This window comes from Narcine bancroftii, chromosome 7, assembly GCF_036971445.1.
Source record: "Narcine bancroftii isolate sNarBan1 chromosome 7, sNarBan1.hap1, whole genome shotgun sequence".
Classification (NCBI taxonomy): Eukaryota; Metazoa; Chordata; class Chondrichthyes; order Torpediniformes; family Narcinidae; genus Narcine; species Narcine bancroftii.
In genome coordinates, this window is record NC_091475.1 from 89,392,996 (window position 1) to 89,419,595 (window position 26,600).

The 26,600-nt window shown below is 38.3% G+C and overlaps 1 protein-coding gene across 5 annotated transcripts in view; it reads left to right on the plus strand.

The window, feature by feature from the left end:
• Window positions 1-26,600, plus strand: part of LOC138739109 (protocadherin-9) — an 852,748-nt gene that overhangs the window by 171,557 nt on the left and 654,591 nt on the right. The window lies entirely within an intron of this gene.

Consider the following 26,600-nt stretch of genomic DNA (forward strand, 5'->3'; position numbering starts at 1 on the left):
GTTTCACAAATCTCCCACTGGCCCTGTCCAACTTCTCCCACCTTGACCTCATTGTACTTGCACAGCAGAACATGGATTTTTATCAGCTTCTTGTTTAAATACAGATGATAGACCCATGTGAATGGAATTTGTGTTCCTCTCTGCACTCTTAGTATGAATGAAGGGTTTTCAGCCAAAATCTGGACATTTTTTTCTTCCATTAAGTTCCTCAAGCAGGTTGTTTTCCAAATTACTATGTATCCACTGGACTTAATAGTGAGACCAAGGTTGGAACAAAATGTCAGTTGATCTCCAGATTTCCTCGTCCAAATGAAGAAAACCACAAGAGATGATCACATGCACAGCAGTTTACCAGTGCTGCTCTCTGAATTATCACTCAGCAGTTTGGTGCATTAGCAGCTCTCGCTGTTTATTACTTTTTTTAAAAAAGCTGCAATCTGGTGGAGTCTGCTGCAGACACTCGTGGCCTTCCAAAGATGCACAGAATTCAAAGTCATTCCTTGTCAAACTGCTATATTTTGACAGGGCTGTATACTGTTTTCAAACTTAGCAACAGAAGTCAAAAGGTTTCACTGTGTAGCCTTTCCATGGCTTATAGAGAATTGTTTGAATTTAAAATAATATAATGCTGTAGTGAACTCATTTTCCATTCAGTTCCAGCATGCTCTGTTGGTTGGTCTTATCTAGCATTCTCAATGGAAATCAACAAATCAAGTTCACCTCCCTACGTTATTGGCATAATCTCACGGCATGCATCAAGATCTTTAATCAGGACTCACAAAGGAAGAGGTGATTGGAAGCCCAAGGGAAGAACAGTTCAGTGTGTCCTCAATGCATTAATATGCCTGACTGTGGCTATTGCTCAAGGGGATGATACAAGAAAAAGTTTGTTAGCCATCACTTAAGGTAATCTCATTCTTGTATAGTTTATTTCTTTTCACAATTAAGTTGATTATTAGGAGACCAGGGTGCTAAATCTGCTGTTACCTGGTACAAGTTTCTGCCAGACCTGTCCAAGCAATCTGTTCTATATGCAAAGTAAATTTATTTTCATAAAAGTCGCTGTTTTTTCAAGAAATGCAGGGAAGTGGCTGGCACACAAAACCATCTTCAGGCAGAGAGATTTAATTGTTTTCTCTTTCTAATCATGAGATGCTAGCCTAATGCATAATGCATTTTGCTCGATTTCACTTCATCGTTTAATTTGAATATATTTGATGTCTGTGTCCATCTAGGCAAAGATTTCGTAATAATAAAACTGGAGCCTGTGAGTTAATTTGTATTGCACTGCTCATCTTCCGTCCCTCTGGATAAATCAGTGTCTTTATCCAGTAAATAAGCCTAAGCATGAAGTACACATCATCCTTCATCAGTCTTACGTTAACTGATCTCAACTGGGGGCATCAGGAGGAGGTGTTTGAGTTGGCACTGCAATTGGTTTTCATGCCTCGAGATTAGCGAAATTGGCTGCAGACTCTGTGATCCCTACGTAATGATCTCTGTGGGGACATGAACAAATTCAGTGAACAAAGGGAGGGGCTTCAGATCTGAGATCCCATGGGGTTAACAGTTTGATGGCATCCAATCTTCACCGTGCCCTGTAAGATTTACCAAAAGCCAGTGTGCAATTAAGAATTCTATTCCTCTGAGGCAGTGCCATTGCGGCCCAAACTCATTGACATAAACATATCTTCAAGCTTGCTTTTGATCTTTCTATTCTTAAGAATCACCAATTCTGCTCATATTTGGTACAGGGATACAGCACATTAATGGTTTACATAAAAAAAACTTGCAGCTTGGTACTGTGGTCAGTAATCTGTATCACAGGACTGCCTAACACTTCCCAAGCTGCTGCACAGCAGAACATGGATTTTTATCATGGATTCTTGCTTAAATACAGATGGGACACCCCATGTGAATGGAATTTGTGTTCCTAGGAGTGGAAAGTCTGACACAATCTATCTTGCTCTCAGTGTGGCTTCTGCCCTAACAGATTGGTGTCAGTGGTGATCTTTATGGAAAAGAAATAAGAAAACATATGGGAAATGAAAGATGCTAATGAATTGAGGAAACCCACTGGAGCATTAATCTCGTTAGCAGCAAGCTTGTGTCTCGGAACTGTCTGCCTTTGAACTTTGGGCATGAACTAAATTTAGTGACTTATTTATTGGTAGTGCTGTGAATGGATCAGAGGTAAATGAGGAGTCCTGGATCTTTGTTCTGTTGGAAAATTACAGAATGAAAGTCTTTCAAAAGTGTGAGAGGTGAAGGATTCTTCAATGGACAGAAATGAAGAAGAATGAAGGGATTGGAAATTAATGTCGTTTACCTTGGGTGGTGTCTTGACTGGTGAAATGAAAGCCAAAAGAATAGGAAGTGCAATCCATGCCCTGATGTGCAAACCCCCAATGAAAAAAAAAGGTATATTCTCGTAATCAAGGATATGATCAATTGTTTTAAGAGAATCGAAGAATTTATAGCTCATGCAGAAAATTGGTGCTGAGATAAAAGTTCGACTATTACAAGAGAAGTATGATTAGCTGAATGATTTATTTCTGCTTCTTGTGGAAGCAGGATTTGCAATTTCCTGATAGTGTATTTTTCCATCTGTTGGTTAGAGAATGGAGGTCAGCTGTGGCAATAGGAAGGACTTCTCCATTCTTCTTCTGAAATGATAGCCCCAGGATTTTCCACGTCCATCTGAGAGAGTTTACAGTGTTTCAGGTTAGAATCCTGTCTAATAGGTGTTATCTCCAGCCATACCATGGCCTCCTGGTGTCTGCCGTGTCAAGCTTAGTCCTTTAATCAAACTTTGGGATTTGAACTCTTAACTTTCTGGCTCAAAATACATTTGATGTCCATGTGATTGAACCAAAACTAGTTATTTTTGGCTAGGATTGGGGCTTTATAAGCAAAATGGGCTGGAAATAAAAGATTGACTATGATCTTCCTGACTGATGGTCCACTTCTGTTTCTGCAGTTGTTGATCCCTTCGAGCATGGTAGAAGGGTAAGATATTGCAGACATTACACATAAGCAGTAAAATTTGGAAAGTGCACAACACATTCTGCCAAGATAGAAACAGGGTTAATGTTTTCAGTTCAAGAGAACTGGAAATTGTTGGAGAAACCTGTCAAGGAGACTGCTGAGATGTATCTGGTGTTGACTCATGAATGCTCATGCAGGAGAATGTACTGATTTTGTTTGTCCAAGACCCATGCAGAGCATGGATGAGGCATCTAAAGGCAATTAGAGTAAGCATTCACATCTGCGTGGGTTTTGTCAAAGAATGTGAAAGTTGATGGTTGTGAGAAGGACTCATCTCCAACCACCTGATTTGTCCGTAAAAATGTGGCAAATTTTGGACAGTATGCAGGGAAATGCATGCTGGTCATTTGCCTGGTTTGTAGTACAATGAATTTTATACTAGTGTCCATGCAGACTGAATTTTAAATGCAAGATTAATTTACTTACAGTCAATATTTCATAAAGTTGTGTATTCCCAACCAAGATGTTAATTGAGTGTAACTACTCAATTGTGTTTGCACTTAGATGAACAAGATCCCTCAACATTTTCACCGGAGACATAGCAGAGATGTCAAATAATGCAGGATAAACATTTAATTTTAATTTTACTTTTTTAATTTAGAGATGCAGCATGGTAACAGGCCTTTCTGGCCCACAAGCCTGTACCATCCAAATACACTAATTAACCTACAAGCCCCAACATTTTTAGAGGGTGGGAGGAAGCCAGAACACCGAGAGGAAATTCACACAGACACTGGGAGAATGCACAACATTATAGACAGTACACAATTCTGGTACTGCATTAGTGTTGTACTAACTTCTACACTGAATGTCCCATCTTGACACTCATTATTATGTTTTATAATTTAATAAACTGAGAACATTACATGGTTTTTGAGGGAAAATATTCTGTTTCTCATTAGCCACTTTCAGGTAGCCAGAATACCCCAACATAAAGCCATCTAAAATACCCATATGCAGCTGTTGGGAGGCCACCTGAAAGTGGAGAACCCTCACCCGAGGAGTACTTACCCAACCCTCCTCGGTTAGGTGTATTCTCTGCCTTCGAGCACTACCCCTAGGCACCTGAAAGTGGGTGGGACTATAGCCACAGTCGACAGGAGCCGGCGTTTGCTACGCTCCGGACCTTTCAGGTGCTTTCAGCGCTACCTCCTGAATGTCACTACGCACACACCCACAGCCGGCTCCAGAGCCCCATTCTCCCAACTATTTCATCTGAAAACGACTATTGGAATGTATAATCAAACTCCGATTATTGGGCATCATTAGGGCTTTGGTGGAAAATTACAGACTCTTGATTAAGAATTACATTCTATGTTGACCAGAAATGTGTGGAGGATGGGATGAACCCGGACACATAAAACTAATTTGGGTAGATAACTTGCTCAACATGGGCAATTGAGCAGAAAGGCTAAACTCCATGACTCTATTGAACATTACTCATATTCAACCAATCTTGGAGTATTGAGTTTAGTTCTGGTCATCTCATTACTGGAAGAATGTCTAAGCTTTCGAGAGGTGCTAAGGAGATTTAGCAAGTGGTTGCCTGGATTGGAGAACATGTCTTATCAAGCAAGTTTGTCCAAGCTGGGGGATTTCTCTGAGAGGTGACTTGATTCAGGTTGAAAGATATAGAAAGGGTGGACAGCCAGCACCTTTTTTCTAGGGCACAAGTAGCAAATGCCAGAGGGCATTGGTTGAAGGGGAACATAGATAAATTTGGGGAAGAAGTCAGAAGTAAATTTTTTGTGAATTTTTGTGGACATGAGGAAACCCCAGTGAGAGATTGTCACATACTGTAGCTGCGTGAAACCTTCTTAATTGATATCCAATCATCCTGGAGTTCTGCAGAGCAGAGTCACGTGTGTGCACTTGCACTGCTTAATTTGCAAGCCAATATGTCAAGTGAAACAAATAAAGAACAACTTGCTAATTGTATTGGACATTTCTGCATTCAACAAAATGCCAAGACAAAGCAATTTTCAAATGATACCCAATAAAATGTCTGTCATTGATCTTGGCTTCCAGCTTGTACTTTTTGAATTTTCCTGATGCATTCAGGCTTGTGTTAAAACTGCTTGATACAGAGAAATTACGACTTTCATGACCCCGCCCCATGAAGAATTGGGCAGAATTTTTGAAAATAATATGCAATTTTCAGATACCTCTAACCTCTAAGACTAACACATTTCAGAAATATTTGAACAAACGAAAAGAAACACCAGATGTTACTTGTCTGAACAAATATGGAACATACTGTAGAAGATTCAGTTGGTCAACCAATATCAATGAAGAGAGATTCATTGGTGTAACATGGTATTCTAGAGGCTTCAAAGCAGGCCATTGGCTGCTGGTGTACCTGACATTTCAATAACACTTCCCTATATTCTCCCATGATTCAAGTGCTTGGAGGTTGTGATCTCAATAAAGTTTTGTGAGTAGAAATTCATCCCTGGTCATTTGAACAAAACAAGCAAAATGGTAATGAGTGAAACACGATTAGCTGCAAATGCTGTGATTGCAGTAAACACACCAAAATGCTGGAGGAACTCAGCTGGTCTTAGCATCTATAGGAGACAAAGGTATATTGCTGATGTTTTGGGCTTGAATCTTCTTCAAGGAAAAAAAAAATCGGAAAAGGCAGAACCAGGATATATCAGAAAGACTTGGAATTCAAACAACAAGGGAGAAAAATGTCAATAATTATTTATTTTACAAGGCTTCTCACATTCAACTCCATTGAGGTCAATGAAAGCAGTTTTCGGAAGCAGAGTAACAAAACACAGCCTCTACAATATTGCACATTTATTACATGTCCAAGGACAAATTTCTATAATTTTATTTTCAACATCCCTTTCTGACAACTTCTGCAAAATTGCAAAGATTGAAATTAAGCTCTTACAATGTTTACCCATTCAAGACTAACACATTTCAGAAATATTTGAACAAACGAAAAGAAACACCAGATGTTACTTGTCTGAACAAATATGGAACATACTGCAGAAGATTCAGTTGGTCAACCAATATCAATGAAGAGAGATTCATTGGTGTAACTTGGTGTTCTAGAGGCTTCAAAGCAGGCCATTGGCTGCTGGTGGCCGGAAGATATCAAAAGTGACCAGGACTCCCTCAGGCACTGACATATTATTGATCACTTTAGAGGTTTGGACAAGCAGCCAATGTGTCTTGATTGCCTCAGGTTCACTGCTGGACTGGTTTGATTTTTGCTTGAACTGCAGTTTACCACAGGATGATTCGTTGTCCCTCAAATCTAGGCAAATGTGAGCAAAATGCTCAATGTGCGAAATGACCAACTTCTTGATTATTTTAAAACCAAAGAACATATTTCTACTTTGAGAACCAATCCTTGAAACCCTTGGTTTGATTCCAGTCGGAAAAAGATAAGGCACCAAGAATGAAACCGAATCATCCCATTGTTAACATAACGATACACTTGTACATGCTTCTTTTGAGACGGAAGATTGCATTCATTAAATATTTGGAAGAATTTTTAACGAACACAGCTTCATAAACGGAGTCAAAAGTGTAAAAAAAAAGGAAATTGTAACAAACTTTTATAAATCATTGCTCCATCCATAGTTTAAGTACTGTGTCCAATTCTGGTCACCACCCTTTCAGAGGTATCTAAAGAGCCAGATGAAAGATATTTCTCAAAGTGCTGTTGATCCTTTTGCCACTCACTATCTTCATTCTGAGCCAGTTGGAAAGTCTCTTTATTTACTTTGAACACACCTTAAGGAACTCCCACATTTACTTAAAGTCTCCTCAGGTTGCTTTTTCTAACATCTGAGCTTCTGACAAAGTTTGCAGTGGAGAATTAGTAGTTAAGTGGAACTTCAAATGCAGTAGGTAATTTTTTTCACGATTAAGTTCAGTTTATTATTAACATACAATTATGTAAGCAGTGCCAGATTAAGGCATTGCAGGGTCTGTAGCATTTATTTTAAAAGCAGCCATAAATAGTTCCAGCTGGCGCATGTGTAGGGAGGGCGAAGTGTGACAGCAGCGTATGAACTGATGGCTGGCCCATGCGCAATGAGGGAGAAATGTGACTGCAGCGTGCCCCCCCTCCCCCACCACTGAGAGAGTTCCTCACGCTGATCCTGCATGTCCATCCCCCCACCACTGAGAGAATTCCTCACGCTGATCCTGCATGTCCATTTTGGTATGTTTGAAATAATGTTCTTTATTCTTAACAAAATGATGCCAGCTTTCTCAGATCTCAAAATATTCAGTGATTACCAGTAGTGTGTGTAGGGAACATAGCGCCTATTGCAAGTACTGAAATTGCGCCCCCCACCCCCCCCTTTGCCTATGAAAATGTACTTATACATTTTGAACTTGCGCTTACAGTAGACTTACACTGGACTTAAATTGAAATTACACTTAAATTGAAATTACACTTGCACTGAAATTACACTAACACTGAAATTACACTGACATTGACATTGCATTGACACTGACATTGAAATTACACCGACACTGAAATGACACCGACACTGAAATTACACTGACACTGAAGTTACACTTACATTGAAATTACACTTACACTTCTTTGGCTTGGCTTCGCGGATGAAGATTTATGGAGGGGTATGTCCACATCTGCTGCAGGCTCGTTGGTGACTGACAAGTCCGATGCGGGACAGGCAGGCACGGTTGCAGCGGTTGCAAGGGAAAATTGGTTGGTTGGGGTTGAGTGTTGGATTTTTCCTCCTTTGTCTTTTGTCAGTGAGGCGGGCTCTGCGGTCTTCTTCAAAGGAGGTTGCTGCCCGCCGAACTGTGAGGCGCCAAGATGCACGGTTGGAGCCTCCACACTTACACTTACACTGAAATGAAATGTACACTGAAATTACACTTACGCTGAAATTACACTTATGCTGATTTTACACTTACGCTGAAATTACACGTACGCTGAAATTACACTTATGCTGAATTACACTTACACTGAAATTACATGTACGCTGAAATTACACTTACACTGAAATTACAGTTACGCTGAAATTACACTTACGTTGAAATTACATTTACGCTGAAAGTACACTTGCACTGAAATTACAATTATGCTGAAATTACACATGCTGAAATTACACGTACAATGAATTACACTTACGCTGAAATTACACTTATGCTGAAATTACACGTATGCTGAAATTACACTTGCACTGAAATTACACTTATGCTGAATTACACTTATGCTGAATTACACTTATGCTGAATTTACACGTATGCTGAAATTACACTTACGCTGAATTACACTTACACTGAAATTACATGTACACTGAAATTACACTTACACTGAAATTACATGTACGCTGAAATTACACTTACACTGAAATTACAGTTACGCTGAAATTACACTTACGTTGAAATTACATTTACGCTGAAAGTACACTTGCACTGAAATTACAATTATGCTGAAATTACACATGCTGAAATTACACGTACACTGAATTACACTTACGCTGAAATTACACTTATGCTGAAATTACACGTATGCTGAAATTACACTTGCACTGAAATTACACTTATGCTGAATTACACTTATGCTGAATTACACTTATGCTGAATTTACACGCATGCTGAAATTACACTTGTGCTGAATTACACTTACACTGAAATTACATGTACGCTGAAATTACACTTACACTGAAATTACAGTTACGCTGAAATTACACTTACGTTGAAATTACATTTACGCTGAAAGTACACTTGCACTGAAATTACAATTATGCTGAAATTACACATGCTGAAATTACACGTACAATGAATTACACTTACGCTGAAATTACACTTATGCTGAAATTACACGTATGCTGAAATTACACTTGCACTGAAATTACACTTATGCTGAATTACACTTATGCTGAATTTACACGTATGCTGAAATTACACTTACGCTGAATTACACTTACACTGAAATTACATGTACACTGAAATTACACTTACACTGAAATTACATGTACGCTGAAATTACACTTACACTGAAATTACAGTTACGCTGAAATTACACTTACGTTGAAATTACATTTACGCTGAAAGTACACTTGCACTGAAATTACAATTATGCTGAAATTACACATGCTGAAATTACACGTACACTGAATTACACTTACGCTGAAATTACACTTATGCTGAATTTACACGCATGCTGAAATTACACTTGTGCTGAAATTACACGTACACTGAAATTACACTTGCGCTGAAATTATACTTATGCTGAAATTACATGTACACTGAATTACACTTACACTGAAATTACATGTACGCTGAAATTACACTTGCATTGAAATTACACTTCTGCTGAATTACACTTACACTGAAATTACATGTACGCTGAAATTACACTTACACTGAAATTACACGTATGCTGACATTACACTTACGCTGAATTACACTTACACTGAAATTACACGTATGCTGAAATTACATGTACACTGAAATTACACTTATGCTGAAATTACATTTATGCTGAAATTACACTTGCACTGAAATTACACTTATGCTGAAATTACACGTATGCTGAAATTACACACACTGAAATTACACATACACTGAAATTTCACTTACGCTGAAATTACACTTACGCTGAAATTACACGTACGCTGAAATTACATGTAAGATGAAATTACACTTATGCTGAAATTACATTTATGCTGAAATTACACTTGCACTGAAATTACACTTCTGCTGAATTACACTTACACTGAAATTACATGTACGCTGAAATTACACTTACACTGAAATTACACGTATGCTGACATTACACTTACGCTGAATTACACTTACACTGAAATTACACGTATGCTGAAATTACATGTACACTGAAATTACACTTATGCTGAAATTACATTTATGCTGAAATTACACTTGCACTGAAATTACACTTATGCTGAAATTACACGTATGCTGAAATTACACACACTGAAATTACACATACACTGAAATTTCACTTACGCTGAAATTACACTTACGCTGAAATTACACGTACGCTGAAATTACATGTAAGATGAAATTACACTTACACTGAAATTACACTTATGCTGAATTACACTTACACTGAAATTACATGCATGCTGAAATTACACTTACACTGAATTACACTTACACTGAAATTACATGTACGCTGAAATTACACTTGCATTGAAATTACACTTCTGCTGAATTACACTTACACTGAAATTACATGTACGCTGAAATTACACTTACACTGAAATTACACGTATGCTGACATTACACTTACGCTGAATTACACTTACACTGAAATTACACGTATGCTGAAATTACATGTACACTGAAATTACACTTATGCTGAAATTACATTTATGCTGAAATTACACTTGCACTGAAATTACACTTATGCTGAAATTACACGTATGCTGAAATTACACACACTGAAATTACACATACACTGAAATTTCACTTACGCTGAAATTACACTTACGCTGAAATTACACGTACGCTGAAATTACATGTAAGATGAAATTACACTTATGCTGAAATTACATTTATGCTGAAATTACACTTGCACTGAAATTACACTTCTGCTGAATTACACTTACACTGAAATTACATGTACGCTGAAATTACACTTACACTGAAATTACACGTATGCTGACATTACACTTACGCTGAATTACACTTACACTGAAATTACACGTATGCTGAAATTACATGTACACTGAAATTACACTTATGCTGAAATTACATTTATGCTGAAATTACACTTGCACTGAAATTACACTTATGCTGAAATTACACGTATGCTGAAATTACACACACTGAAATTACACATACACTGAAATTTCACTTACGCTGAAATTACACTTACGCTGAAATTACACGTACGCTGAAATTACATGTAAGATGAAATTACACTTACACTGAAATTACACTTATGCTGAATTACACTTACACTGAAATTACATGCATGCTGAAATTACACTTACACTGAAATTACACGTACACTGAAATTAAACTTACTCTGAAATTACACTTGCACTGAAATTACACTTATGCTGAAATTACACGTATGCTGAAATTACACACAATGAAATTACATGTACACTGAAATTTCACTTACGCTGAAATTATACTTATGCTGAAATTACACGTACACTGAAATTACACTTACACTGAAATTACATGTACGCTGAAATTACACTTACACTGAAATTACACGTACATTGAAATTACACTTATGCTGAAATTACACGTATGCTGAAATTACACATGCTGAAATTACACGTACACTGAAATTTCACTTACACTGAAATTACTTATGTTGAAATTTCACGTACACTGAATTACACTTACACTGAAATTACACTTACGCTGAAATTACACTTACGCTGAAATTACATGTATGCTTAAATTACACTTACTCTGTTCTTTGATCCTTGTAAAATCATGCAAACAAATATACAAACATAGCACACATATTTAGAAGTGATTTAGATGAAGTACATATATAATAAATAAATAATGTGAAATAAATGGTAAAGTCTTAGAGGGATTTTATGAGCAGTTAATCAGTCATTCTGAAGTTTCACTGCCCATTGGAAGAAACTATTTCTCAACCTGGTGGTTCTCGCTCTGATAATTCTGTATCTCTTTCCCAACGGGAGTAGCAGAAAGATGATCTAAGCGGGTAGAGCTCCTTAACAATTTTGTGAGCCCTCTTGAGACAACCAGTAGATCACATCAATGGAAGGTATGGGAACTCCCCCAGTGACCATCTCTGCTGCTCTTATTTTCCTGTGGATTGACCTCCGACCAAATGCTCAACAGCATCCATACCACACTGTGATACAGCCAGCCAGGATACTCTTGATTGAGCATCTGTCAAAATTTAACAGGATGGTGGATGGTTGCCTTGCCCACCTCAGACTTTGAAAATTTGCTAGTGTTCAAAGGAATTATTGTTTCCATATAAAGTCATCATGGACTTCAGTGAAATGTTGGAGGAACTCAGCCAGTCTTTTCAGCGTCCATAAAAAGTATATATTGTCAACATTTTGGGCCTGAACCTTCCTTCAAGGAATAAGCAGAATGAGCTAGAAGCATGAAATCTCAGACCACCCAAAAATTGGAGGAACAACACCTCATCTTCCACTTGGGTGCCCTCCAACAAGATGGCATTAATATCGACTTCTTTGGCTTTTCTTAAATTTCCCCCACTTCTTCCACCATTGCCTTTCCTCAGGTCATTCTGTTCAGACCCGAAATGTCAGCAATATATATTTGCTTTTTATGGGTGCTGAAAAGATCGGCTGAGTTCCTCCAGCATTTTGGTCTGTTTTACTGCAGTCACAATGTGTTCAGACTTTCATCTTTTATAAAGACAATGCAGGCAAGAAGATGGGGAAAATACTAAGAAGTATATAGATGCGCATGTTCATTGGTTAATTGGTTGCATATTGGTGAGTGGGACTGTGGAAGAATAGGTTGCAGAGAATAATTAGTGAGGCAATTAAATTCTCCAGGAGTCACATGGACTTGATGGATCAAATGGTAAAGAAATTATGGAAAATATGGGAATAGAAAAGGAAAGGTGGGCATATGTTTGCATGGAATGTGAATATTTCAGTATGCTGAAATGTTTATTCTTCAAGAAGAGCTCTGTAAGACTCCATGAGTTCTGCTCACCCTACAGAAGATTAATATGAAATTATTTTCTACAGTAAAACCCTTTGTACATGAGTAGATTTTATTTAACACCCTCTTTCTGGTAGTTTGGTCCAGATCTTGCTTATATAAGCACAGGATTTGTAGCAATGTATCACAACACATTGTGAAAATGAAAATGAGTATTGAATAATTTCTAGCTCTTTGAATATGTAACATTTGACTGGCACATTTTGATTGTTAGCCTGTTATAACTTTAAATTTACAGCATCAATCAGAATGTTAAACATTTATGATAATGCCTCAATGAAATTGAATGCGATTAGTTGGGAGATAACTTTGGCATTTTGATACATAGTTTGGAATTATTCTTCATCCAGATCTATTGTCGTGCACTCAATCTTGGCCCTCTGTGAGTTAAGGTCTGGACATTTATTTAGATTCTGTTAATTATTGTTTCATTCTGACTTTGATAGACTTTGGAATAGATTGTGGGAAATAGCAGGTCTGAATGAAATAAAGTGGTGATTGAATTTGTATCTGTAGAAAGTTAACAAATTAAATCTTTAATTTGATATGAATACGTGCTCCATTTCAAAAAAACAGGCAGAAATTTTGTGTCGGTTTTCTGCGCTAGACAGATGTTTACAGTAATGATAAGAGAGAAATAGTGGAAAATATAAGATTTCAGATTTCACATTTATTGTCACAGTATATATATGACATAACATACAACTCTGAGATTCCTTTATCCCGTGGGTGGGGCAGAATTACGTAGTCCAAAACATTAACTGCACACAGTGTGAAGATGTAAACAATCAAAAGAACTGTTAACAGATTGTGATTTTCATGGTGAATATCTATTGCTGCTGGGTTTTGGGGTCCTTTAGGCTAACAAGATAATGAATGCAAGCAAACTGACTGTGCAATACAGGGAGAACAAAGAAAATCAATAAAGTGCACAAGTAAGAGTCGTTGAATGAGTCCCTGATTGAGTTTTTGTTGATGAATCTGATGGGGGAGGGGTAGCAGCTGTTCCTGAACCTGGAGGTGAGTGTCTTGTGGCACCTAGACCGCTTTCCTGATGGCAGCAGCAAGAACAGAGCATGTAGATCCTTGATGATTGCTGCTGCTCACTGGCCGCAGCGTTCCCTGTAGATGTACTCAATAGTGGCGATGATTTTGCCTGTAATGTCCTGGGCTATGTCCAATATCTTTTGGAAGGCTTTACACTCAGGGGATTTGGTGTCCCTATACCAGACTGTGATGCAGCCAGTCAGTACACTTTCCACCACACCTCTCTAGAAATTTGCCAGGGTTTCTGATGATATATCAAACCAACGCAAACTCCTGAGGAAGTAGAGGTGCTGTCGTGCTTTCTTTGCGATACTATTGGTGTGTTGGGTCCAGGAAAGAACCTCTGAGATAATGATTCCCAAGAACCTAAATGTGCTCACCCTCTCCATCTCTGATCCCCCCTTAATCATTGGATTGTATACCTCTGTTTTTTCTTTCCTGAAGTCCACAATCAGTCCTTAGTTTTGGTGACATTGAGTACAAGGTTGTTGTTGGTGCCAAGTTTCCAATTTCCATCCTGTCTGCTGACTCAACACCATCCTTTATACAACCCACTGCCATGGAGTCATCAGCAAATTAGTGTTATTGCCATACTGAGCTACACATTTGTAGGTGTAAAGTGAGTGGAGCAGAGGGTGAAGAACACAGCCCTGTGGTGCTCCAGTACTGATGGAGATTGTGGAGATTTTCTTACCAATCTTCACTGATAGTGGTCTGAAGGTGAGAAAATCCATGATCCAGTTACATAGTGGGGAATTAACTCTTATATAAGTGTAAATCAGCAAGTGAGACAGCATCTCATAGAGTTATAGGTAGAGACAGCAGAGGAATGGGCCCTTCAGTCCACTGCCTCCACTCTAACCATCATTGACCCATTTGCGCTAATCATTTACTGATCCATTAAAAAAATTTTCCCATGCATTTTTAATCAATTCTTCACAGATTCTACCATCCATCTACTCATGGGGGAGTAAACTTCCAACTTGCATGCCTTGGGGATGTGGGAGCAAACCACAACTCCCAGATGAATCCCATGGAGACAAGGGAGGATGTGCAAACTTCACACTAATTGCCCCTGAGATCAGATTCCCATCTGTTGAAAGAGAAACAGAGTTAACATTTCCCGCCAAAGAAAGAACTTGCATCAAAAGATAGAGGGATGAATAAACTGGGGTATCCACATGGTCACAATGAGAATGGCTCCTTACAGACAGGTTGGTGACCTGGTTTGTGGAACTGTGAGACAACAGCTGTGCTGGCTGAATTGACCCAGAGTTTACTCCCATTTAAAGCAATATGCTAGCCAAAGAAGCTTTAGAAATGGAAGCGATTACAAGTCATGATTTAAAATGTAGGCATATTTCACTCATTTGTTAAAGGTTAAAAGGACAATATATCATGAAAAGAACGGACAATTTTCTTGGTTGAGAGGACAGTACGAGAATAGTAGATTTACTATCTAAAGTAGGTGTTTCTGGGGAAATATCTACCTAAAAATCTTCTTCCCTTTCACAAAGCAAAAAAAAAAAATCATTGATTCTTTAATCTGTGATGCTTAATTAAGTCCAATATCTATTTACATTTGTGAAGTAGTGTAACAAAAAAAATCAACCGAGTTTGAAGATGACTTTTGCATTGTTTCTTGTTCACTCTGATGAATGGTTCAGTTTTTATTTGTGAAGAATAAGTTCAGGCCTCCATTTAACAGAGCAGGATTATGTTCTAATAGCGCTAACTTGCAGGTCCTTAGTCAGTAACCTCCATGAGGGAAATTTGCAATTTTATATTGAATAAATGGTTTAAATTTAAATAACCAGGATAGATACAAATCTGTCTAAATGTCATTACTTAAGATATAACCCATTAAAACAACAATTTGAATGGGCCTGAAAAGTTTGGAATGGTATTCCCATAAATGGACTTAAGAATTGGAAAATGGTAAGACAATGGATAGAACTATAATTGGAAAATCGTGGAATATTTTACATTTGTCATTGCAATCAGTAGGCTCAAGGAGAAATTAATCTAAAACAGGACCATTTCAAGATTTCAAGATTCATTCATTGTCATGTTACAAAACATGTAACTTTACACAATACCCTTTTGCCTGTTGTATGTAAAGGAGGAGAAGCAAAAGTGGGTCCCTTCAGAGTCACCGAATGTCTGTGGATTCACCTCCGGTGCTTTTGCAGCTTCTGCAGCCTGCACAGACTGCTGATCGACCACTCCAGATCCAAACCTTCGAAATGATTGAGAGGTCTTAAGCACCCAAAGCCTTTCAAGAGCCCTTCTTTGCCTTCAGCACCCTCCCAAATCCTAGTTCCGATACCTGGTTCCCATTGAGCCAGTCTCCAGCAACACCTAGCCCATGCAGGTTCTTTGACTGCAAGTTGCCTGCAGCCTGTTTGAGTCCCTCAGCCGCTGAGCCCCTCGATGGTACACTGATATGGTCATCGTCCTGTAGGGTCATCTCCCATGCTTCTCCCGCTCAACATGAGGTGTTCTCCCCACCTCTGGTGTACTGCACTGGTCCTCTGCTCTACAGAGTCTGCAACCCCTCGAGGCTACTGCTGAGCATAGTCGCTGCCATCTTGGGCACAGACCCCGTGGTTGGCAGTATTTCAAAATAAAACAGTCTTCACCAACAGTAGTTCTGCCATTAAAGCAGCTCCTGCAGTGCCTCCATCTTTCCTCCTCAATGTTGAGTGCAACATGCTCCTGGTTAGATGTTTGGGTATGGTAAAACGCCATCTTGATTTCCAACTTTTCAGGTTATCCTGGATTTTAAAAAAAACTCAATCAAAAGCACGAAAATATTTTATTCACATAGATTATTCTGAACCATTGATTTGCCAGTACAAAATAATGCCATGCAACTGTTTGCATTGAGTTGCAATAACTTAATGCCTGATTTGTAAAGATGCAGGAGGATGCAATTTATATTCCACCAAAACAATGACTAGAGTTTCTTTACCACCTGAGAATGCTTTGGGGCCATTTTCTTGTATTAATAACATGCTCCCAAGTGTTTCATTTCAGACTGAATGCATGAAATGCTCGCCAGAAATCAAATGAGGACCAGTTGATAAGAATGTTGTTTCAAGGGAGTTTTATCAGTCCTTTATCATTCCTAATTGGAATTTAATCCATTGCACTTTTTCAAATGGTCGGAAGACATGTTTTGAAATGTAGAAATTGCATCAAGAACTGATTCTTCCATTCACCGACACTGTGAATGGGCTGATATGTAGCCAACTTCCATTAACACTCCTGTTAAGAAATTTCTAAATCACCAGTAGTTTTCAGAGTTTCATGGAGCCTCATTACACTAATCTCCAGTTTCTTGAACAGAGAAGGATGGATTTCATCTTCCTTTTACTATTGAAGAAATTATTCCTGCCTTCACTCCTTCAAATCCCAGCACCCATTTTAAGGCTAGATTCCCTCATTTTAGATGCTCTCATTAGGGGAATATTCTCTCTCTCTTCTCAAATCCTCAAACTCTTCAATTGGAAAATGTTGCTCCATCACTAACACACTCCCTGGATGTTGCTTGGTAGAGAGACATTGATCTTTCACCAATAATTACAAATTAAACAATAAGATGCTGTTGAGCTTGTATTTTCCATTCTTATTTATAAAAAAGGAGAATTCAGGAATGGAACTGGCCATCCATCTTGCTCTCCATTCTTGGCCAAGATTTTAAATTTATTCAACAGGAAAGGAGGCCATTCATTTCCTTGTGCTCATTCCAATTCTTGTGAAGAATAATTCAAATTGTTGAAACATGAAAGACTGCAGACATTGCGATTGTAGTAAAAGTACAGAAACACTGGAGGAACTCAGCAGGTCTTGCAGTGTCTATAGGAGGTAAAATTATATAACTGATGTCTCGGGCTTCATGATGAAGGGCTCAGGCCCAAAATGTCGGTTATACTAGTATATTTTTACCTCCTCTGGATGCTGTGAGACCTGCTGAGTTCCTTCAGCATTTCCATGCTTTTAATTCAAATGGTCGCATTAACCTGTTCTATGCTGTATTTCATGGCAGTACCAAAGCAGACCTTTGTACCCATAAAGTCTGACAGTTCACAGTGTAATTTCATTTTCCCACTATACTTTTTATTTATCCTATCCTCCATATATTATCAACGGTTCCACAACTCATCAAACCTGCAGCAGATAATTAACCCGCCAACTCCCACAACTTTGAGATGTGCGAGGAAACCATAGCTCCCTTACAAAATCCTTGTCATCTAAGACTGAATGTGCAAACTCCACATAGTCAGTGCCCTAGTCAGGATTGAACCCAGGTCTCTAGTGCTGTGAGATAGTTTCTCTACTACCTGCACCACTATCGTAGATCCAATGCTTTGTCTTGTTACAGAAATCAGTTTGGTTATTTTTGCTGGCCTTTCAATGAACAGTAAATGCAGGAAATAAGTGTCAGCTGCTAATCCCACTCAGATTTCTATGCAGCGCAAAATCAATACTAAACAATAGGCCTTCTCACATTGGCAAAGCGGTGAATTGGTGTGAGAATGACCTGCTTTAAAATATTGGTAGGGCATTCACTCTGGAACAAGAAAAAAACAATTCTGTGTGTCCTTTCGCATTACCAACCTGGCATTTCAGAGCTAAGGGGAGCCCAACCTCCAGTTGTGATGTCCTGAGTGACTTCTTAGTTACTCGGAGGCAGAGAATGCTTTGTTCTCTAAGGAAATTATGCACATCTTATTCCAACTCGTGTGTGTGTGTGTGTGTGTGTGTGTGTGTGTGTGTGTGTGTGTGTGTGTGTGTGTGTGTGTGTGTGTGTGTGTGTGTGTGTGTGTGTGTGTGTGTGTGTGTGTGTGGGCGCGCGCGCGCGCCTGGGTATTATGAGTAAGGAAACAGGTATGATAGGTTTCAAAAGCAAGGAACACGCACACAGAGTTTATAGAGAGCGTGGGAAGGTAGCAGCAGGAATAAAACACTTACGAGCATGGGAAAACTTAACTGTAATCCTAACCTTTACACTAACCTTCACCCTAACACTAACTTCAATCTTTACCTTAACTAACCCTGGATTTGACACTAGGTCTGACCAATTGTGAGCAAGCTGGTCTGTGGATTTGTCCTCAGTTTGAAGCCCACTGTCCTGCTTCCCACCAACAGCCTGCCACCATCCCTAATGATAGGTAGCAGTGATTAGTAAGGGATTACTTAAGGTCATATGTGAGTGGAAGGAAAAAGTTTGAAATTACTTCTATAAATCAATACTTGCAGTAGATCTTCCCACACTCTTTTATAAATGATGCATTTATTTTCCCATTGTCTTTTATAAGTTGTGCGCATATGTCTTATTAAATTGTGTGCATTTTTCCCCACACTTTTATATATTGTGCGCTTATGTGTTTTAGTCACATTATGATTTTCCCATGCTCTTCTATTAATTATTGTGTGTTAATAAAAGTCACGTTTGATTGGAGACCCTTGTGTCCAGACTCATCTCTCATGGACCTGACACTTTCTCAACATTACAATGACCAGTGCAGGGACAGACAGCGTTGCTGTCAGCGTCACCCTAATTTAAAGCTGGCATATAAGACTAGGGGAATATTTTTAAGCCATTTTTTTTTGGAAAAAAAAATGGGTCTAACATGCCATCAAATACAGCTTGCTGTGTAAAAAAACACACTAACCCACAAAAATGTCGGCTTTCTTTGGCTCTTCATAATGCGAATGCTGTGTAAAAAAACATTTTTTTTTGCTCTTTCAATTCTCTACCTCTTTAACAACCTCCTACACAGGCAAAAATGTCATCAACACATCACTCATGGGAGCGGACATTCTGGGCTGCCCATTCATATTGGGAGTCAATTTGAAATAAATCGGCATTGATACACCCTCCCTAGGTGGTTAATTCCCAGGTTGATTTGGAACGTTCACACTGGCACATGAACTGGTAAATTGTCGGTTAATTACTGGGTTCATGTGCCAGTAAGGGGCTAGTGTGATCCATTTGTTTACAAAAGAATACAATTAACACGGCCATTCTGGTTACGGAAATTCACCCTGAGAGAATTCACAGATCGCAACCCAAAGAAATGGAAAATAGAATTTGCTCATATATAATTTATGTTAAGTAGAAGTAAATTCCCTCCTCTGGGCTCGAATAACACTATCTCCTGTATCCTTAGAGTTATGAGCCCAGAGGACCCCAAAACCCAGCAGCAATAGATATTCACCAAAACAAATGGTTACTTAAACAAAAGTTGCTTTTAATTATCTTTAAACATGAAAATATAATCAAACTTTAACTTATCACTATTGATTTAACTAGCCTAACTTAGCCCCCTTCTAATTCTAAGCCCACATGTATGTAATGTGTGTGTAAGTTCAGAAAAGTTCTTTGGTTCACAGTCCAATCTACTTCTCATTCTTCTAAGTTCTCTGGGTGCAAGCAATTCTTATACTGTGCACAGCATTTAACATTTATAATTTTCACCAGGCTTTGGTGTTTGAAAGGCAAATGGTTACTGCTCAGGAAGGTTCTTGTTGGTTTTCAGAGAGAGGTTTGTTGTTCCAGGAAATCCACAATTAATGTACTTGCCCCTTCAGGGTTCTCCAGATGATAACCTCTTTCTTTCAGGTTGCCACAGAGTTCTTTTTGTTTCACTTATTCCAAGTGAAACATTAGACAGCCAATCCTCTCCTCTTGCATGAACCACAAGGGCTTTGACCAGGCTGAATCAAGCACTTCAACCCGTCTTCCACATGGGAGTTTCCATAAGCTTGCTAGCTTATCTTGTTCCAGTTCTAGCTGCTGTTACTGGCTATAACACTGTAAAAGTGATTTCTGTTGTGCTCCTCTCTCTCTCTCTCTCTCTCTCTCTCTCTCTCTCTCTCTCTCTCTCTCTCTCTCTCTCTCTCTCTCTCTCTCTCTCTCTGTCTGTAAGAGAAAGCATATTTGACTCTCTCTGCTTGCAAAACCACATGACCCTCTGAGAATATCTCCAGACAATGTGTGGCTCCAAAAAGATCTTTCATCTGTTGCCTTTTGTAAACAACAATCTATTAGTGAAGTCTCTTGGGCACTCTCCAAAGTTCTTGCAAAATCTGTGAAGCTGTTATGTCCAGCATTAGCAGAGCTCCAGTATTTCAAATAAGATCTGTTTTAAAGTGTTTGTATGTTACCTACTCTAACAATCCTTTCCCAATTTAGTTCCCAAAAACATATCTATGTACTCTATTGCATTAGCGATGTCTATGTCAAGTCATTTATCACATAGGGAAGAAAGTAAGGTCTGGATGAATCATCTGTAGATAATTAATGCTTTTGGAAAAGAGATGATTTTGTCACGTGATATGGGAGAATTACCTCTTTTTTTTCCTTTTTCTTTGGGGAGGGGGGTCTTTCTTTTTTTTGTTTTTGTTTTCTACTTTAAAGGATCACCACGGTATGTAATTTTGTACTTGTAAACAGTAGAGCAGAAATTGATAATTGTGACAATGGGTTGATTCTTCCTTCTTTGTACATCTACAGGTAATTTGGTTTTGGTATTTTATTGTATATACCTGCGATGGTTCTTCGATTTTGTTTGTTTTGTAACTCCATGTTGATTGAAAATCCTTAAATTAAAAAAATGCCATAAGTAAAAGAGTACCCACAAAATGTATTTTTCTCAACTTGTGTTTCTTAAAATTCTGTGTTGTGGAAAATTTCCAAATGTACTATTTTGAAGGAAGCAACCCCTCTGGTCCTTAATACAAGGATCGCTTGTGATTATTATAAAGTGATTGTCACAACCCATCCCCTTCTGAACAGATTGAGGTTAAACAGCACTTGGATTACCATTGTAGCTGCCTTTCTATCTCTTGATGAGGAAGCAATGACCAACACATCAAGAATAATAAGCAAAAAGCAATCCGTTGGAGGACCTCATTGGGTCAAGCAGCGTCAGAGGAAGAAGAAAGGTCGACATCTCAGTTTGAACCCAAAACACTGACCATTCATTTCAGTTCCTCCCATGGATTTTTTTTTTACCTCCAGATTCCAGCATCTCTCATTCTTCTGTTACATCAAAACATGTTTGGAAAGGATCTGCAACGAACAAACCTTTGCTGCCCTTTCAACTTTTTCATGATTGATAATTGACAAGTGTTGGTAGCAAACACTTTGACACACTTGGTGTAGTTCGCTGGTTCATCCATTTAAAGTATTTCACAGAATGTAAACAAATGTAGACAGTGAAAAACATCAACCAGGAACATTGCTCCCAATATGTGGAATGAGTTGCAAAATATATATATATATATATATATATGTATATAAAAAATCCAGCTTCACACTTTAAAAAGCGGTGGTCTACAAATACTTCATTGTTCAGATCACAGAAGGGTCAGACTAATATGTATTGCAGAAGGTCATGATATATTTTTGGATGTTTCTCCATCTTAACAGTCCCTGAATCATTAATGTTTGACTATTTTTATAACACAGGAGGTTTAATAGCCATCTCTTTGAAGTGTTCCTTTCCCAAGTAACCGACTGATACTAGGTATTCGTTTACACTGGTCTCTTGGTCATGCTCTACTGGTCTCTTGGTCATGCTTTTCACAAAGCAGCACAGCTAGCATGTGACATTAGGCCACTCAATGATACTCCTAATGTACCCAGGCTGTCCCCTGGCACTGTCTAAAGAACTTGAGTACTGTGGTGCTACCACTATGTGTGTGTGTGTGTGTGTGTGTGTGTGTGTGTGTGTGTGTGTGTGTGTGTGTGTGTGTGTGTGTGTGTGTGTGTGTGTGTGTGTGTTCTGTAGAGGCTGGCCCTCCCTTTGAACCTGTGACTCCTTCCTCCCAGATATCTGCATTAAGGCTGTTATGCCCAAACTCCTCCCTCAGTACCTGCCTCGGAACTGGACCAGCAGCATGCAAACTGTGCTGACACTTTAAGGTGATTAAAGCTTATTAATCATGATCATCTGATTGTGGTTGATTGGTAGTACATGTACAGGAGCAGGGACATCATGTTACCATTGTACAAGATATTGGTGAGGCTGCACTTGTGCACTGCACTGGTCACCCAGCAAGAGAAAAAAATATAATTGAGCTGGAAAGGTAAAGAAAAGATTGACGCCAACCTGAGTGAGATTTATAAGCTTAAATGATAAGGAGAGGCTGAATAGGCTGGGACATTTCCCCCTGCAGCAAAAGAGGCTAAGCAGAAACCTTATTGACATTTTTATAATCACAATGGGCACAGATGAAGTAAAATGCCATTGTCTTTTCCCAGGGAAAGGGAATATAAAGCAAGAGGGCATAAATTTAGAGTGAGTAGGTTTAAAAAGAAATGGTAGAATTGAGTACAAATACAATATTTGAAGGACAGTATTTGAAGACAGTATGTGAATAGGTAAGGATTAGAGAGAGATCTTGGCCTAATGCACTGTAACCAGCTATATTGGCTCAGACAATTTGCTGGGCATCTGTAAGTTCAGAAAGGTTCTTTAATTCACAGTCCAATCTCACTTCTCACTCCTCCAAGTTATAGGCAATTCTTATACTGTGCACAGAATTTAACATTTATCAATTTCACCAGGCTTTGGTGATTGAAAGGTAAAAAGGTTCTTGTCAGTTTTTCCCCATCAGAGTTTTCCAGATGATAACCACTTCCTTTCAGGTCACCACAGAGTTCCTTTACTGTTTCCCTTATTTCAGCTATCTCCTCTTGTATGGACAAAATGGGCTTTGACCAGGCTGAACTAAGAACTCACAACCTGGTTTTAAAATGGGGTTTTCCACAAGCTTGCTAGCTTGTCCTGTTCCAGTCCCAGCTGCTGCTGCTGAACTGTAGAATTGAATTTTCTCTCTCTCTCCCTCCCTCTCTCTCTCTCTCTCTCTCTCTCTCTCTCTCTCTCTCTCTCTCTTTCTCTCTCTTTCTCAGAGTAAACCACATGATCCTCTTTAACAGCCAACAGCATTCAGACCGACTGTGGCTCCAGACCAAATCTTCTTAGTTAATTCATCTGTTGCTTTCCAAAACAATAATCCATTACTCCACAGCATGTCCAATGAACACCTACTTGTGAAGTCTCTATTAGCATTCTTTGATGTTTTTGCCAAGGCACCCGGAACCTGGACTGTCTGGCTTGAGCAGAGTTCTGGCATTTTAAATGAGATCTGTTGTGAAGTGTTATATGTGACCTACACTAAAAAAACCTGCCACAATTTATCTCCTTTAAAACATATCTATATTCAATATAAAATATAACACAATCTGTCACACAATGAACTAATTTTCCAGTCCACTGAGTAAGTTTAAAATGAGCACTAATAACAAGGTTTCCGTAACTTTTAAGAGAACATGGTAAATGGAACCCGGGGTATTTCCAAGGAGAGCAGGAACATGACTCCAATGTGTGAGAGGAAGCAGAAGAATCTGGTTCTGGTCAGTTACAGTGGAGAATGGAATCAGAGAGTTTCAAGGGGCTGCAATATGCATCATGTTTGAACCTAATTCAACACTGAATGTTGAACTGAGAGGACTGCCAATTTGTTGGATAGAGGATATTTTGAGATTTACTGTAACAACAATATGAGTTGACTGGGGTTTGGAAGAGTGCTAGACAGTGAAGGAGATTCAAAAATTCTCAAATAACATCCATGAAGAGTTTTAACATTGACATGCACCATTTGGAGCAACAAACATTGAATTGTCCCGTTTGATATACCCTCATATGAGGAAACTATAACAGAATAAGCAAAGAGGATCAGAGGATCTTGAAAATTAAGAATCGCTGATGCTCCAGCAACCCTGCACCTCTCTCATCTCTACGAAAGGACTGTTTGGCCTAATCAGCCACCTTCAAAGATTTTTTTGTTTAAAAATAGCTGTCACGATCTTAGTTGGGAATGTGTAACAAACAACAAAATGCAAGTTGTCATGATAGTTCCTCAGTGAGATATCTCTGCAGTTGTTCTTGCTGCTCACCCCCCACCTGCCTCAGATAAAACTGTAGGCAGGTCAGCAAGTTATAATTCCCTCCACAAGACTTCATGAGTTGTGGAGCTGCATGTAATCTATCGTGACCACTTGAAAAGCACAAATCTAATAAATGGAGTTTTGTTTGTTGATGAGACTCAACACTGAAAGTGAAAAAGACAGATTTTAAACTCAGCAGGCAAAATAAGTTTAAATTTTTTTTTAAAGAAATATGAGTTTCCATTGGGACTGTCACTATAACTAATGGCTCTTCTGGATGAGTGTATTACAACCCAATGAGGGACGACAAACAAAGTTTGTCACTGCATTAATGCTGGTGGATGTGCAATGTTCCAGAATTCTTTTCCTGAAAATCTCTCTGCTTCTCACTCTCTTTCCTTCTTTTAAAAACCTTTGAAGCCTGTTATTATTTATTCCAACATTTAATTGCTTCTCTCAATGTCCAATGGCTCTAAGTTAAGTATTGTTTGATAATACTCTACTGAAACATCTTGAACTGGAAATATTTCACCTGCATTAAGGCTGCCATGTAAATGATGATGCTTGTTTGTTGGAGAGAAACTTTGGTCCTTTGCCCCTTGCCTTGACACAGCTTGATTGACTGGGCCAAGTCACTGAGAAATAGATAATTTCATTCTCAAACTCCCAGCAACTCAGATTAAATAGCTGAACAGAAAAATACAAAACCTGCAGGTGCTGAAATCTTCCGCAAGCAGAGAGAGGCTCAAAGAACTCAGTGGGTCGGGCAATATCCATGGATAGAAATGGTTAGTTAACTTTAGTGTTGTGACCCTTTATATTGCTCATTTTCTAAATTAAAACTATTTAACCATTAATCCATCAACTTAAGGATTCATTTACTGCTCAGCTTGAGAGAAACTCAGTTGAATGCTATCCTAAAATTGGTTTCCAATGACACAAAATCTCATAAATTTTCTGACACGGTGAAATGGTTGAAATTAGAGTTATTTTTTAACCTTTTTTTTTCAAATTACTGTTTCATTAGAGACATGTTCAAGAACTAATCAATGCTTACCTCCCCCCCAAAAATGAACAAAATATGGTAACACTGGAAATTTGAAATACAAAGAGAAAATATTTGGGAAAGTTAAGCCATCTAAGGTATTGACTCTGTTTCTTCGTCCACTGACACCAGTTGTCTTGTTGAGTATTTCCAGGATTTTCTGACTCTGTCTGAAGATGCCCAACTCCTCCCCGAAATGAACCACAATAAGATAAGCAAGTCTTGAAATTCAAGAGGATTATTTTGTTAAAAAAAAACATAAAAGGAATCTTTGACTTGCTGCAAATAATCTCTTGGAACAAAAAAAAAATATTCATTGATTAATGTAAAGCATTGGAATTGTTTCTCTTGATCAATGAATTATTTGAAACCAAAGAAATGTAGTAATATTTATTAAGAGTATCATCATATTCTGGTTTTCAACAAGATGAATTTTTCTCCTCCTACATTAATCTGTAGAAACAAATCACGTGGATTACTAAAATAATTTCCAAAATAATAGCATGAATAAATGAATTTTAATTTGTTGCTTTCACCATTTCTTTCCACCCCCCATCAAAAATTGAAATGATTAACAACCAATCATTGCCATAGTTACTGTGGATAATGTGAAATTTCTGCAAAGAAATTATATGAAGCAAGATTGAACCTTATTTTTCTTTGCTTAGAATTGCAATGTTTCATCAGGAAAATTAGAGTGACTAAGCATGTAGATCATTGTGTGTCAATTTATAATGACAAAACCAATAATTATTTTGTCCACTCCATGTTTTGATGTGAATTTGACTTTGTGCTGTCCCTCACCTTTTCTTTATTTCT